This window comes from Giraffa tippelskirchi, chromosome 4 (genome assembly GCF_054371585.1).
Source record: "Giraffa tippelskirchi isolate mGirTip1 chromosome 4, T2T-mGirTip1v1.2.pri, whole genome shotgun sequence".
Taxonomy (NCBI): Eukaryota; Metazoa; Chordata; class Mammalia; order Artiodactyla; family Giraffidae; genus Giraffa; species Giraffa tippelskirchi.
This window is the reverse complement of record NC_137278.1, coordinates 163,804,541-163,822,394: the sequence shown is the minus strand read 5'-3', so window position 1 is coordinate 163,822,394 and position 17,854 is coordinate 163,804,541. Positions and strand designations below refer to the sequence as shown.

Here is a 17,854-nt window from a genome sequence, read left to right as displayed (position 1 = left end):
GTTGCACAGAGCAGTAGTTTATTTTCATTATTGAATAATATACTATAATATTATCACACAAGTAACTTATCCATTCTATTATTATATTATTGTATGTATTTGGATTGTACATCAGCCTTGACATACTCCTTTCCTAATTTTGAACCAGTCTGCTGTTCCATGTAAGGTTCTAACCGCTGCTTCTTGATCTGCATACAGATTTCTCAGGAGACAGGTAAGGTTATCCGGTATTTCCATCTATTTAAAAAATTTCCCCAGTTTTTTGTGATCCACACAGTCAAAGGCTTTAGCACAGTCAATGAGGCAGAAGTAGATGTTTTTCTGGAATTCTCTTGCTTTCTCTTTGATCCAACAGATGTTGGCAATTGGATCTCTGACACAATTTTCTAGACCCCAGCTTGTACCTCTGGAAGTTCTTGGTTCACATACTGCTGAAGCCTGGCTTGAAGGATTTTGAGACTTACCTTGCTAGAATGTGACATGAGAGCAATTGTATGGTAGCTTGAACATTATCTGGCATTGCCTTTCTTTAGGACTGGAATGAAAATTGACCTTTTCCAGTCCTGTGGCCACTGCTAAGTTTTCCAAATTTGCTGAGATATTGAGTGCAGCACTTTAACAGTTACCATCTTTTAGCTCAGTTGGAATTTTATTACCTCTATTAGCTTTGTTTATAGTAATGCTTTCTAAGGCCCACTTGACTTCACACTCCAGGATGTCTGGCTCTAGATGAGTGATCACACCATCATGGTTATCCAGGTCATTAAGATCTTTTTGTAAAGTTTTTCTGTGTATTATTGCCATCTCTTCTTCATCTCTTCTGCTTCTGTTAGGTCCTTGCTGTTTCTGTCCTTTATTGTGCCCATCTTTGCATGAAATGTTCCCTTGGTATCTCCAACTTTCTCGAAGAGACCTCTAGTCCTTCTCATTCTTTTTTTTTTTTCATACTTTATCTTAACAATTAGATACATATTTTAACTGGAATTGATATTTGTGTATAGGGTGAGGTGGAGAAGTCAAGATTTAGTTGTTCCATATGTATAGCCGGTTGGTTCAGTGACAGTTATTGAAAATATAGCTCTCTGCACTATAAGCAGTATTTACATTTGTCATATGTTGTGGTCACGTATGTGTAGGTCTTTGTCTGGAGCTTCCTTTTGTGTTCCATTTACCTATTTATCTGCCTGTGAATATAATATATCCCTCTACTTTGTTAGGTCTTCTCTAAAATCCCTTAAAAATATTTGCACATCTTTTTCTAGATTTATTTCTAGACATCTGATGTCATTTAATGCAAGGGTCCCCAACCCCTGGGCCACAGACTGGTACCAATCCACTGAAACATTTTCCGCTCCGTCTGTGAAAAACCTGTCTTCCACAAAACCAGTTCCTGATGACAAAAAGGTTGGGGACTGCTGATTTCATGCTATCCAAATAACATCTTTAAAAATTTTTCATTTTCCAGTTGGTGTGTATCTGAAATACAGAAATATAACTAATTCTTATATATTGACCTTATTTTCATCAACTTCCTGAATTCAACTTACTGATTCTAATTCTAGTGAATTTTTAAAGCAGGATTTTATGAATCAACTACACCTCAATTAAAAAGAAGAAAAATTAAAAATAAAAGCAGGATTTTATTTTCTCCACAAGTGTTACAGCCACAATATATAAAGAAAGAAAAAAAAATCCCTGGGTAACTAAAGTATGAACAAATTCCTGATTTTAATTTTCTCCCTGCCATTATCAGCACACTGACATGGCATGTGAATGAATCAAAACTGGATTTCAAGGACTCACCTGTTATCAATGCCACTTACTTAGTGTCAGCAACTGTGAAACCAAGCATAATAATAAGCCAGTCCTAATCCAGTCTTAGTGTGACTTCAAATTGTTAATAAATATGTCTGTGCCTGCAGGTATACTTAGGCAAAGGGAAACCTACTTAGTTGAACCACAACATTTAATGATCAATAAAGCAAAAAAATAATTTTCTGTTGTTTTTGTTTTGCTTTGTTTAGTTTCTTAAGGAATTTCCTCAGTGAAGAACATCAGCTAATGAATGGCAACAACTTCCAGTGAAATTTTGCTGCCTAGTTCTGTTAAGACACTGTAGTCTTAAATGCAGACACTTATTAAGATCAAGGAGGAGGCTTTAGAATTAATTCAGCCCAATAAACTTTTTTTAAAAATAATTTTTAAATTGAGGTAACACTGAGCTATAACATTATGTAAGTTTCATATATACAATATTGCATTTCTGCTTCTATAGACCCTACAAGGAACTCAGCACCAAAAATTCACTTTCTGTCCATCACCAATACACATTTTCTTTCTTTCTTTCTTTTTTTTTTTACAAATGAGGAAATAAATATATAGTGAATTGGGCTTTCATGGTAGCTCAGCTGGTCAAGAATCCACCTGCAATGCAGGAGACCCTGGTTCGATTCCTGGGTTGTGAACATCCACTGGAGAAGGGATAGGCTGCCCACTCCAGTATTCTTGGGCTTCCCTGGTGGCTCAGCTGGTAAAGAATCCGCCTGCAATACAGGAGACCCCAGTTTGACCCCTGGTTTGGGAAGATCCCCTGAAGAAGGGAATGGCTACCCACTCCAGTATTCTGGCCTGGAGAATTCCATGGACTGTATAGTCCATGGGGTCACAAAGAGTTGGACACATCTGAGTGACTTTCATTTTTACAGTGAATTATTCAACGTTTCAGAGCTGGTTAGCAGCAGAGTCAGAACTACAAGTCAAACGTCTCCACTTCTAGTCCATTGCCTTTTCATTAACCCACACTGTCTCTCAGGCTCAAGAGGAAGATGCAACTGAGGACACAGGGAATGCTTACGCTTGGAGGTGTGTGGAGAGATTTCCATGATATGCAGTGTTGCGAGCAGGGTAGGAAGATGGACATTCACTAGCTATCTCTCAAGAGCCAGGCAATAGCCAAAGCATTTTCCACACATTATTTTTTTTAACCCTCTCTGAAATTTATAAGGTAGCCATTACTATTCTCACTTTACAGGTGAAGCAATGAATCTCAGCACTGTGAAGTGGTTTGCACAACAACACGTCTGGGGAACCCCACTCTCATCTAGAATTGCTTAAATCCAACCCCTGAGATTTTTTTTTCTTTTACTGTTGGGAAGTGGAGATGTGGGAGTTTTACACTATAAAAAGTTTTATTTTTTAAATACTGTCAAGAATTATCAGAATTACAACAAGGCATGAATTTGGCCAGCATCCCTATTTCTAAAAATGACTGAAGACAGTTGGAGATTTTGAGAATTCTGGGTTTGAGTCTTACTCACTTCCAACACTGGGCTACCCACTCACCTGAGTCCACCTTGAGGTTCACAAGGACGCGACACAGGGATTCATTTAAGGATTCCAGAATGATTGCTAGCAATAGGATAGCAGCTACTTAGATGAGTATGTTCTGCTTTGATGATCCATAACTTTATATATAACATTTATGTTACCCCATCAGTCAGAGATTTAAAATTCAGCTTACAAAATTTTCCCTCAGACAAAATGATATCTTTAGGAAACATACATACCCAACTGCTTTATATTGCCACCTTCTCATTCTGCATTAATTAAATCAATAAGTTAATAAAAGACTTGCCACAATAATCTGGGACAGTCTACAAAGTATGTGGATTAAAATCAGCTATAGGATCATGTTTGTAGAATACTGAACACAGTGCCACTACATTTATTCATTCATTTATCCACACATTTATTACTTTAAGATATTTATTGAGCACCTGTTATAAATCAGGTCCACAACTAAGTGTTGAGGAGACCCAGATAGATAAGACACATCTTTGTCTTATAATAACTTGTAAATTACATGGAGACATGCAAGTAAACTTATCGCTAATCACAACTCAACCGATAAGTTCCCAAGAGAGGCGCCTGCAAAGTGCTTCACGAACACTGGGAAGGGATTGGTTTTATCTGCTGGAGGGGGAGGGGGAGGGGGAGGGAAAAGCAGTGTCAGAGACAGCTGCACTGAGGAAGTAATCATTATTTATTTATTAAAGGGTTATTATTAACCTTTGAGTATTTGAACTTTTACTTTTATTAATATAATAGTTTTATTGAGATATTCACATGCCATACAACTCACCCTTTTAAAGTGTATATGTAGTTCAATACATTTGAATTATTATTAAAACCAAATGATTTGTTCTACAACTCATGACTATCTTCCAGATATCATTTCTTAATTGAAGTATAGTTGATTTATAGGGCTTCCCAGGTGGCTCTGTGATAAAGAATCTGCCTGCCAATGCAGGAGACACAGGAGATGAAGTTTCAATCCCTGGGTCGGGAAGATCCCCTGGAGAAGGATATGGCAACCCACTCCAATATTTTTGCCTTGGAAATCCCATGGACCGAGGAGCCTGGTGGGCTACAGTCCATAGGGTTGCAAAGAGACAGGACTTAGTGACTGAGCACGCATGCAATTGATTTATAACACTGTGTTAATTTCTGCTGTACAGCAAAGTGACTCACTTACACACATATATACATTCATTTTTATATTCTTTTGCATTATGGTTTAATCCCAGGATATTGAATATAGTCCCCTGGGCTACACAGTAGGACCTTGCTGTTTGTCCATTCAGTATGTAATAGTTTGCATCTACTAACCCTAACCTCCCATTATTTCCTACTTGAAGACCTTCAACTGCCTTTTCAATGGCCTCTCTGACCTGCCCTGGTCATCCCACACCATCCACATAGCAACCATATGATTTTTATAAAACAAGTCTATATCTTCTTTGCTCAAGTCCTCCAATGTCTTCTGAGTGAAATGAGAGTGAAATCTCGATTCCTTAGATAGCCTTATGATGCAGCTTTGGCTGCTTCTCTCTTAATTGCTTTCTAGCCCCACCTCCCCCATACTCACCCCATTATTACATCTCAGCTACTCTGGTATTGTTTCTATTTATATATGAGTTCTTTCCAGATGTCAGAATTATACCAAAATACATCTTTAGAACTTCAATATATTTATTGCTGAAAAAGAACCTACAACCTTAAAATTAAAAGTCAAAGAATGCTTTCCCGCTTCTAGTCTCAGGGCCTTTGCACTTGCTGTTCCTTCTAACTGAAGTGCTCTGCCCCAGATCTCATAGAACTGTGCCCTCCTCTGAATTAGAGTCTCCATCACTGAGAGGTGTTCCCTAATCACTTCAGCTAAGCCCACCACCACCACTTGCCCCACATACCTTCACACACACACTTCTCTTTACTCCATTACCCTCCTTTCTGTCTTCTTCATTACCTTACTTACTACCAGAATCACTATTTGTTTTCCACACCCACTCATCTTCGTAAGTAGAATCTAAGTACCGTCTAGTTAGGAACTACAACTATTTTTTCTCTGCTTCTTCTCTCCAGGGTCTAGAATAGTGCTTGTGTGCGGGTGTGTTAAGTCGCTTCAGTCATGTCTGACTCTGTGCAACCCTATGAACTGTAGCCCGTCAGGCTCCTTGATCCATGGGATTCTCCAGGCAAGACTACTGGAGTGGGTTGCCATGCTCTCCTGCAGAGGATCTTCCCAACAGAGGGATTATGTCTCTTGCAATGCAGGTAGGTTCTTTGCCACTAGGGCCACCTGAGGAGCCCCAAAATAGTGCTTAGTAAACAATAAATGGTGATGTTGGACAGGGAAGCCTGGTGTGCTGCAGTCCACGGGGTCACAAAGAGTCAGACATGACTGAGTGACTGAACCAAAACAATAAATGATCAAGTGACAAAGGGGAGAACTTACAATAAAAGTTCTTAAAGATGCCACCCTTTTTAGCTAATTATATAATAAATTTCTTGTGTTGGTAGCAAAAGTCTTAGGGAGATAAGCACTAAAATTATGCAGCAACCTCTTGAGACCTTCTTGTTTGAGATGACATCAGTTCAGTGGAATAGCTGAGGATACAGGGAAGACATTTTCTCCATGTGGATCAGTAAAAATTGCAGAGTAAATCTTGGTTTTTTGATTCTGTTTTCATTGACATTCCTTGATTTTAACAGCCAATTTTCCCAGCCTTCCTGTAAAGCATTTTAGGACATGGGAATGATGTATTTAGGGAACTGTCAAAATGTAAACTGCTGTTGTCATAGGTTTTCAGCAGTCAATCCCCACGAAGCAGTAAAAGCAGTGTTCATGGCTTGGGTGTCAGAAACCCCAACCAATGTGTGCCTTGTAAACCTTAAAAGGCCTTTTAATAGCTTTAAATGTGAACTTTTGGTCTTACAATGCTCCTACATGATCCCCAAAGAAATCATAAACATGGTGAGCTGCCCCTCCACCTGCTAGGATGATTGTAGATCTTTCCCCTAATACTGGCCTGTTGAAAGTTCCCAGAGCTGTTTATTATTCCCTTATGGCCTTATTCATGGGAGAAGGGTCTGGTGATCTCCAACAATCTGGGCAGTACGTATCTTCAGAGTTGGGGTCAAAGAGAACATCCTGGACTCTGAATATGGATTTTTGGTTTGAAGAAATCTTCTCAGTGTATATTTCCAGTCCAGAACCTGGAGGTGGAAAGGAATTAAGAGATAAGGCAGTTCCTGGGGACATTAAATGAACAAAGCTATAGAAAGTGATTGGCCAACTCCTGATTTTAGTAAGTGCTCAACAAATGATAACAATTAGCTATGACTGCATCTATATTCTACCACCTAATCTGTTGTGTTAAAATCATATTACATGTCTTTCTCCCATCAGATAAGAGACTAGAGGTCAGGGGATTGATTTCTGTAGCAATAGAAAGTAGCAAAGTGTCTGAAATGTATTAGTCATTTAATTTATGCTTCCTGACCTAGACAGAGCACTGGCTTCTTGAGTCCCACACTATCACTGTGTAGCTATGAAACATTGGGTAACTTTTCTTAGCCTTACTAGGTCTCAGTGTCCTCATTTGTAAGAGGAAGAGATTGGATTTTATGGTTTCTAAGGCCCTTTCCAATTCTAGCATTCCATGGCTCTACTAAAGCAGTGTTATTAAACTAAGGAAGATTATTAGGAACTGTTGGAGCCAAATTCCATTTTTCTTCGCCTGTTCTGACCAAGTCTTCTACAATGATGAATTATCCAAGCTAATTTCCAAGCAATCTAAGTGACTGTTTTGCTGTTATTAAGATTCCACTCTGGACATTCAGAGTTTATTCCAACCCAGAAAACATGGTGGAAAGTGGAGATGGATATGAACCAAATGGTACCCTGATCACATTGCCTATTCAGCTTCCTGACAGCCTATGTATGGTTCATAGAGGCAAATGGTCCATGGTATCAGTTAGTAAATAGTTATTTAATAGTTCAGTTAAACAATGGTTTTTTTAAATGGTTTAACTCAGTGCAGCAAATAATTATTGTGTGTCTACTGTGTGCCAGGTGCTGACTGGATTCTACAGATACAGAATAAATGAAAAAATCAAAATGTATGTTGACTAAAGAACGCTATCTGCAAGACTGATACTTATCCACAGCCAAATTAAACATTTTTTTCCAGATAGACAGCTAAATGCAGAAATCCAAAGCCAAGCCAGTTAATTCCTACAATGAGTGAAATACAAGAAATACAAGTCTCCAAGTATCGCCTGTGATCACATGTGCAAATAATTAGCACAGAGCCTAGAATTCAGTAAGTGTTATTTTCCTTCTCCACTTTGTTCAAGTTGACACCTAGAAGTCGGTCACTCTGCATTCCTCTACCACTCACTCCCAGGTTGTACATCTGCCTTATTAATATTCCTGTATTTTAGCTACTTCCCTATACTCCAACTTCTAACAAGCTTCAAGCTTCTACTATCTATTTCCTTGCATTAATCGTCTAAATTTTTCCTACTGCCTGTCTTGCCCCTCCACCCCCTCATTAATCTGCTTTTTAAAATGAGGATGTAGTGTTGTTTTTTTAAGTTCATATCTGTACATTCCAATTGCTTCAGCCAGAGTTAATGAAGAAGGGACAGAGTCTATAAACATCTAGAGAAATAGCAATCAATAACTGGTGGTTGCTTTTCTCTTTCTGACTTACTTTACTCTGTATGATAGACTCTTATTAATGCATGTATGTGGAAAATCTAGAAAAATGGTACAGATGAAACTATTTGCAGGACAGGAATAGAGATGCAGATGTAAGGACTGGAAGTGTGGACACAAGCCGGGGGAGGAGGTGGGATGAATTGGGAGACTGAGACTGACATATGTGCACTGTCATATGTGAAACAGAGAGCTAGTGGGAACCTACTGTGTAGTGCAGGAAACTCAGCTTGGATGATCTGTGGTGACCTAGATGGGGGGATGGGGGCATGTGAGGGAGGGCCAAGAGGGAGGGGATATATGTACACATAGAGCTGAGTCACTTCGTTGTACAGCAGAAACTAACACAACATTGTAAAGCAACTATACTCCAATAAAAATAATAATAAAATACTTTTTAAATAATTTTAAAAAAGCAATTGGTGGTTGAATGCACTTAGGATGGAAGAGCAAAATTTATGGAGGAGTCAAGAATGACTTCCACTTTACAACTTCACTAAATAGATGGATGATGGTGTCACCAAAAGAAGAGGCATGAAGGAGGAACAGATTTGGTGAGAATGATGGCAGAGGGAATGCTAGGTATGGCTTATCACTCTAGACTCCCCAGTTGCCGCAAGTGCGGCTGCTGATGGCTCATCTTGATAGTCTCCCAGGAATGGCCAGCATTAACTGTTCCAGTTCCTCTCCCTCAGCTCATAATGATGCTTTCATGAGAGTTCCTTTTGACCAAGTAATGGAGGAAAAAAAAATGCCAAACTAGGTTCATGGTTTGGTCAACTTTATATGTGGGTGCAAGCCAAAATGATTGCCATTGCATAACAGCTCCACTCAGGAGTAATCCTAAAAGATGGTGATAAAAGAAACCCCCCTCAAGGGCCAGAACTCCGGGTGGTGCATTTGATTATCATAGCGTCTAACCTAAATCAAAAATATCAATTATTGTATGGCACTATGATAGAATACAAGATTTTGGAAACAGGATGTGGAAGAAGGAACAGCCCCACTTACTGTCATTCCCACTGACCCCTCCCTGGAAATCCGTGCTTTCTAACACTCCAATTTTAGGTTCTGTGTGTCTAGAGGAGTCTGTTACCAGAATCAAAAGGCTGCCACCAGGGGATGTGACTTGAATCCCACTAAACTTTAAGTTATGGCTGCTGCCTAGTCACTTCAGCACACTCTTACCAAGAGAACTGCAGTCAAACACAGGAATCAACATACTGTCAGGAATGATGATCCTGATTAGAAAGAGGAGGAAGAACTGCAGTTATATAATGAGACAAGGAAGAACAGATTTGGCAATCTAGTTGATCCACTAGGGCATCTCTCATGATTCCTTCATTCAATTTTGTCATTAAATGGATGGGGAAAGCAGACAAAGCCTGAGAAGGACATTATGGCCAGAGGATCAGACCACTCAAAGAAGATGGTCTGAGTCACCCTTCCAGGTAAGTCACCTTTGACTTGCAAAAGTGCAAAGTGAGAGAATTCAGTTTGAAAGGCGGATAGAGGAGGGAGATGGTACGTGGTGGATGTAGTGTCAAGACTAGCTAAAGCAGGATGGGGGGGTGGTTATAATTTCATCCCACTAATCTTCCTCTTGTAAATTTTCCCAGAATAAAAGGCAAAACAGAATCCTGACAGGAGCTGTTCCCATATGAGGAGAACTTACTAGCAGAAGTGAAAGGATCTGATATTTCAAGAGGTGAACTGCTTTGTTGAGGTACCCAGACCTCCCCCTCAGTACCGAGGCACTCATTCCTACAATGGCCAGGAGCGTCTCTGCTGACAGTCCACCAAGTCATCTCTCCCTGGGAATTATCCTTGGCTTATCCTTTGCTAATCTTTTGATGGACACCATGACAAACAGTGTTTCTCAAAGGGTTGCGTGAAGACTCTAGGCTCAAATTCACTCAGGGGTGCTTCCAGGTATACTGACCTAGAAGTTCCAAGGCTGGTATAAGAATAGGCATTTTTAACAAATGACTTTTATGATAAACTGGTAATACAATAAGTAAAATGTTTATCTGAGTTCTGTGAGGTATTCTAGCAAATTAATCAACCCCCAGGAGGGCCTTGTGGGAAATCCAGACTTACAGCCTGTATGTCAGAAGGCTGGACTTGCAATTGGTATCTGAAGTGGAGGACGGTCTGGTGGGACTGAGCCCTAAACTCGTGGAGCCTGATGCCATCTCCAGGTAGATTGTGTCAGAATTCAGTTGAACTATAGGACACCCAGCTAGTGTGCCTGGTGAATTGCTTGCTGTGCTGGAAACAGCCCCACCCCCTCTACTAGGATTGGGTTCAAAAAGTTAAACATATATCTGAAAAACCCACCTAACAGATGAATGCAGCAGATGACAGCACCATTTTAAAAAAGCCTAGTCTGTACATGGGCAGTCATCACACAGTTGGGTGGGGGTGGGAATGAGTAAAGGCAGAATGGCAAAGACAAGTTTTCTGATGTAACTGGTTATAATAATCAAAAGGATTAATTCAACTCAGATGTAGGGAAACCTGTCCAAAAAAAAAAAATAGTGAAATTATTTTATCCCTTTATTAGGTACCTAGCTAGTTTTTTCTATTCTGAAAATCAATTCAAAACCATTTCATATATTTTAACTGAAAAATAAATAAAAAGTTCCCCCAAAAGATTCATTTTGCATTGCCTACTCAGTTTTCACACTTGACAGAAATAACTTGACAATTATTTCATAACTACTGTGATTTTTTGATGACAGCTACTATGATGGGGGAAAAAAAAACAAATGGTTATTTCTGCTTCTTAGTCAAGTGTTATTGTGATATCTAAGAGGCAAATTACATAATAATGCTCCTTTAAGTTGCTTATAATTATGGGATGACATCATGGTCAAAGTCCTGCAGCCTACTGCATGTTACTGATCAGAATGCACGACTTGTGCATGAAGTGACTAACTAGGGTTTTGAACACTTTGGAGGGGGAGTACAGTGGAGAAGCAAGACATTAATCTTCAGCTTCAGTGCAATTAATTTTTTTTTTACTCAGTGAAGACTTGTTTTTCTTGACCAGGCAGACCAACATTTTCAGATGACACAGAACAGAAAGTGCTGGAAACCAGAGAACTGGCAAAGCTGAGATGGGAGAGGAGAGTCTACAATGATTGACAAGTTAAAAGAAATTAAAACTGGCCTTTCTAATTTGATGATCATGGGACTTATTAATTGCACAACACTGATAAGAATTTGACCTCAGGTGGGTAGCAGTTCTGAGAAAATACTGCAATAAAGTCATAGTCAATAGTCAAAAGTACAGAGAAGGCATGTGCTGTTGGCTCAGATTATAATTAAAAGTTGACTTGCTGGTTACCTTGGGTTAGCCATGTTGACCTTGGCTATACTGGGTCTACATTCTGAAAAAAGAAATTTAGGAAAGAATATAATTTAACTTTTTGTGAATGGCCAGAAAATTAACAGCTATAGAGATTACCTGTTATCAATAAATTACTATTAATTTATTAATTCTAGTAAATTAGTAACAGGTAGCCTCTGTAACTGATTTGTTACATGCCAGGCACTGTGCTAAGAGCTTTACTTGTGTCTCATTTATTTCTGCCACAATTCTATGAGGTCAGTACTATTATTAGATCCATTTTCTTTTAGGTAAGGAATCAGAAGTTTAGAGAATTTTAGAAACTTTTCCACATTCATACTGGCTAATAATAGCAGAACAAGACCTTATACTCAGGTCTGTCTGATTCCACAGTTGCTTCTTTAAATCACTAGGTCAGGTGATTATTGAGATATTTTGGAAATTCTCTAAAACCCTCAATAGATTTAACAAGAACCCAATATTCTATTACTCATAATTCCAGTGATTGTCACCTCTATGCATCTATCTTTACAGTTCAACACTGAGTACCATTAAGCCTCTTAAGGAATATAAAAGTACACTGTCTGCACCTTTAAATATCTCATAAATGTACTATGACAATTTAATTGCACAAACAAGCAGAAAACCATACAAAAGAGTTTTGTGATCAAGAACTTAAGTCACAGTTGGCTTGGTTAGTTCACACATTAACACACTATTTCAAACACATCGACATGTTGGTCAAAATACAAGAAAAGAAAAACCAAAGTGATGTGGTTAAACTGTATATTTAACAAAGGAAAGCGGGACTTCCCTAGTGTCTATTGGTTAAGACTCTGCACTTCCTCTGCAGGGGGTGAGGGTTCAGTCCCTGGTTGGGGAAAGAAGATCCCTCATGCCATGCAGTATGGCAAAAAAATAATTTAAAAAATGTTTTTAAACAAGAAAAGAATTTCGGAGAACTTGAAATGGAACAATAACACCGAATAATAAACAGATATACTGGTTCCGGGTCTAGAACAGATAATAGTGACCAGAAGTGTGGCACCTGTAGGCTAAGATTGAGAAAAAAAGCATTGTGTGAAAGGAGGAACTAAAGTTAGACTTCAACTCATAATATAATAATTATTCCAAAAAAATTTGCTGGCAACTGCTGTCTAGTATGCTAGGCTTATAGGATGTTTAGATTCAAGGGAATAAAGAGGGCATAGACATAACTTTGGTACAAACATTTAAACAGCCATCCAACCTTGGTGACAGGATAAGTGAAGACTGCAGTAATACCACAACATAGAATCTTGTCCCAACACTCGAAGACCTACTTCTTTAAGTTGTAGGCTTGGGAACAGATTGAGGCCATTGATGAGGAGGAGTGATTTCACAGAGAGAGAGAGAGAGAGAGAGAGAGAGAGAGAGAAAGATAAAACACCTCCCTCCCCCCCCACCCATCCCCAACTTGGGACTTCTTGGTGGCCCAGTGGTTAAAAATCTGCCTTCCAATCAGGGGACGCGAGTTCAATCCCTAATCAGGGAACTAAGATCCCACATTCTGTGGGGCAACTAAGCCTGCGTGTGGCAACTGGAGAAGCCAGCACACTGCAACTAGGGAAACCTAGGCACCACAAGGAGAAGGCTTTGCGCCCCAAGAGAAGCCCACACACCACAACTAGAGAAAGCCTGCATGCTGCAATGAAGGCCCAAAATGAAAATCTAAAATTAAAAAAAAATCCACTCAAAAAGAACCTACATATCCGTATTTCAAAATACTTAAAGAAATCTAATGATGTGCAAGAGAGCTGTAGAAAATACTGTAGACTGACTTCCTTAACCTCCCTTTTACTTTCCTTCCTCTACTAAGGAAGCTAGAAAAAGAAATAATCTCCCAGCTTCTCTTACAGCGACAGGAGGCCAGGTGACACTCTCCTGGACAATGAGACTAAAGCAGAAGTTCCTGGGGAGACATTTTTTCCCTGAGTAAAAAGAAAACCTCACTGACAGAAGGCCCTTTTGACTTTCACCCATTTTCATGTCTGGAATGCTTGCATGATGCTTCGAAGCACACACCCATCTTGAGAAATGAGGACAAAAAATTATGGAGCAGAAAGATCTAATAGACCTGGATATTTGGGGACATTTTTGAGTAGCAGCACAGCCCTGCACCTCTTACCTTGAAATCTCTTATGTCGAATAAAAATTTCTGCTCACACATACACATACACAAGCTTCCTGCATTATCAACATCCTGCACCAGAGTGGTACATTTGTTACAATCAATGAGCCCACACTGACATATCATTATCGCCCATAATTTATATTAGAGTTTACTCTTGATGCTGCACATTCTATGGGTTTTGAAAAATATATGATGACATGTATCCACCATTATAGGATCAAACAGAATAGTTTCTGGCTTCTGAGGTGGTGCTAGTGGTAAAGAACCCACTGTCAATGCAGGAGACATACGAGACACGGGTTTGATCCCTGGGTTGGGAAGATCCCCTGGAAGAGGGCATGGCAACTCACTCCAGTATACTTGCCTGGAGAATCCCATGGACAGAGGAGCCTGGTGGTCTACAGTCCATGGCATCGCAAAGAGTTGGACACAACTGAGCAACTGAGTACGCACGCACACACAGAATAGTTTCACTGCCCTGAAAATTCTCTGTGCTTCACCTAATCATCTCCCTTGCTCCTAATCTTTACCGTTTCCTCCATGTCTTTTCTTAGTTTGAGAACTCATTTCTTTTCAGCACTGACTGATATTCCATTTTCTGGCTGTACCACAGTTTATGTGTCCATTCACTTACTGAAGGACATCTTGGTTACTTCCAAGTTTTGGCAATTATGAATAAAGTTGGTACAAGCATCTGTGTGCAGTTTTTTGTGTGGACATAACTTTTCAGTTCCTTTGGGTAAGTAGTAAGGTCAGATCATATGCTCAGAGTATTTTTACTTTTGTCAGAAATTGCCAAACTATGTCCCAAAGTTGTAGTACCATTTTGCATTTCTGTCAATCAATGAGATGCACATTGTTCCCCTTCCTTACCAACATTTGATATTGTCAGTGTTCTGCATTTTGGCCACTCTAACAGTGGTGCAGTGGTATCTCATTATTTTAACTTACATTAAAACCAAATGATACACAATGTGAAACATTTTTATATACTTATTTGCCACCTTACATCTTCTTTAGTGAGATACCTGTTCAAGTCATTTGCCCATTCTTAAATCAAGTTGTTTGTTTTCTTACTGTTAAGGTTTAAGAGTTCTTATATATTTTGGGTAACAGTTTTTTAACAGGTATGTCTTTTTCACATATTTTCTCTCAGTCTCTGACTTGATTTCTCACTTTCTTGAAAGATATAAAATTTTTAAATGGAAAATGTCATTGAACTTAAACATACACACACAAAATAAATTATTAAACAACAGTATGGACACAATAGACACAACTGAAAACAGTGTAGATTGGAAGACAGGTCTGAGCAAAACACCTTAAGTTGGAAAACATGTAAATGCTGTTAAAATACATGAAATAAAGAGTGAGAAACTCTAACAAATGTCTAACAAGACCTCAATAAGGAGAGAACTGAGGAAATGGACAAAAGGTGATCATCAAGGTAATAGCAGCTAAAGTTTTTTTAGAACTGAAGAAAGACATAAGAAACTCCTCCCAACACACTGTGGAAAACTACAGCATCAAAGACAAAGAAAATATGTTACAAAATACAAAAACCAAAAGATAGATTTTCTATAGAGGAATGAGCTCTATAATTAGATTTAGAGAAAATTTTTCATCAGCACTAAATTTGTCAGGATACAGTGAAATGTCTTTGAAGTGACGAGGAAAATGATTGGTGAGAGTAAAACTCTATATTTATCTCAATTATCATTCAAGAGTATGGGTAAAATAAAGAATTTTTTTTACATGTAAAAACAGATAATTTACTAGTCACATATCCTAGTAGAAAGATTTACTGAAGACTCTAATGTAGCAATAAGAAATAAAATCTAGGAGGAAGACATGGGAAACCAGATACAATGGTAAGCAAAAAAAAAAAGTATTAATCAAAAACAGTGATATATTTCTTATTGGGGGGAGGAGAAGCAGGTGGGTGAAGAATGTTAAAAAATCTAGTGGAAATTTTTTTCCAAAGAAATAGCTAATTTTCCTAATACTGTTTATTAGATATATTATGTTCTTGATAGAACTGAAATATCACCACATATCAAATTTATATACATGGTTTATGTTGGACTTCTTACCATCCTCCCAATGAGCTATTTGTCTTTTGGCAAACCAGTACCATACTATTTTGATTATGGTAGCTGTGTAATACATTTTAAAATCTGTTTGAGAAATTTCACCCTTTTTTATTTTCTAAAATCATCTTATCCACTTTTATTATTTACTCTCTAAGCCAGGGGTCAGCACAACTTTCCCTATAAAAAGGCTGACAATAAATATTTTAGGCTTTGAGGGCATGTAGCTTACAATTTTACTACTCACCTTTACCATTGTAGCATAAAAGAAGGTGTAAACAATATGCAAATTGTTTTATGTAAATGAACAGACATGGCTATATTTCACTAGCGCTTTGTTTGCGAAACAGGCAGCAGGTTGGATTTGGCTGGTAGCCAGTAGTTTCTCTTGCTCTTAACTATTTCTTACTTTCAGTTTATTTTCAATACTAACCTGGCTTTTCCATATCCCTTCTGGGTTCTGTTTTCAGGGCTGGCTAATCATCTAAGTATCTCCCTTCCATGTGGTCTTGGCTATCTCACCACTGTAACAGCATCACTTTTGAAGTCTGCGTAGGTGGCTTATCTAGTTGAGGGAAGGAACAATCTCTCCCTCATTTTTATGACTCCAAGATCTAATAGAGGGTTTCATACAGAGTACATGCTCAATGAATACTGTCAGAAGAATATGGAGAGAGAAGAATCTGGAATCTATTCTAACTCTTGTTTGACAGTGTGGAAACATTCTTGCTCAGATTTATAAAAATAAATTAATGACAAAATGAAGAGACAAGTAAAAACACAATTGTAGTACAGAGAAATAAGGGTTGGTATTAACATAGGAGCTCTATGGTAACTTATGACTGGCAGGTGGAGGTCAAAGAGAATATCATGCTTAAACAAAGACACAAAGGATGAACAGAAATTTGCTAGGCAAAAAAGGAAAAGAAGAAAAGGGAGGATGCTTTACAAAGAAGGGAAGGTATACCTAAAGGCTAAGAGGTGACAGAGAGAATGACTGGTCTGCAATAGTTCAGTGGGCCCAGAATTGGGGTGGGATGAAAAGAGAAGCAGAGGATGGATAAATAATAGATTCAAGGACGGAGAGGGTAGGGAACAACCTATAACTCAAGTTTAGGCATAGCAGCAAACTTATTTTTCTAACAGGTTTCCCAGGCTAAGAGAGCAAAGCTCTGGATGAAGTAAAGACAGATGTATGCAAGCCAAGAAAGATGCTAAAGTGGGGCACACTGTGAATCGCCTGAAGCAGGGGAACGGGATGAAGCACTGGTGTCAGGGACCAGAGAAAGGACAGCCACTCAACCAGTAGAGAACATCTGCTCACAACTGAAGTAGGAACAAAGGGAGGAGGAACACACACACACACACACACACACACACACACACACACACACACACCCAGAAGCTTGCCTGCCAAACAGTCGTCAGTGTGGGGATTCTCTTGTTCCTGTTCAGGCTCTCCTGATCAAACACACAGCAGCCACATCATGTGCTCTCTGGGACAGAGAAAGGTTTCAGCAATTGTGGGGCGAGGGAGGGAGGGGGTTGGAGGGGAACATCTGCTCTGTGAAGAGACTTGAAACAGTAATCTTCTAATCGCTTGGGGAAAACATCTGGGCCGCACGCCCCTAGACCACCAATGGCGTGGTAAGTGGGAAAAGACTGGGGGAATGGAAGAGGCAGGAGACGGAGTAGATGCAGAGTGAGCTGTGGGCTAGAGGAAGGACATGGGCTCAGGGAGAGTGGTGTGGGCCTTCCGGAGACATCGATCACTTGGGGACTTTCTCAGGCAAGGACCAAAGGCAGCTGAAATGATCACCCACAGGTCACTGAAAAGGCTCACTTGGTCCATGGCACTTGGAAAACCATGCCCCACCTTCCAGACTTCAGAGGTCTAAAAACATCAAGTGGTGAACAGCTATCATGAGAAAGAGAGAACAAAGCTTCTAAAGGTCTTAGCCACTTTTACGAAGCTGTGCGTGGACAGGGAAGGAAAGAGCCAGGACAATTTTTTGAGATGAACAGACAGGACTCCTTGAATCTGGCATGTTACTGATGTTTTAGACCCCTCTTTAGTCAACTCATTCATTTAGAAAATTCAACTTGAATTACTTAAGGTAGATTAGAACATCATAGGTTTTCTTCAATTCATCTATCAACAGGAAAATTATTGA

General features: G+C 39.2%; 1 long non-coding RNA gene across 1 annotated transcript in view; it reads right to left on the bottom strand.

Moving 5' to 3' along the window:
• Positions 1–17,854, bottom strand: part of LOC145547023 (uncharacterized) — a 126,819-nt gene that overhangs the window by 59,616 nt on the left and 49,349 nt on the right. Inside the window, exon 2 of the long non-coding RNA XR_014083469.1 lies at positions 6,369–6,555. This is a non-coding gene — a long non-coding RNA (uncharacterized LOC145547023). The remainder of the gene's footprint in view (positions 1–6,368; positions 6,556–17,854) is intronic.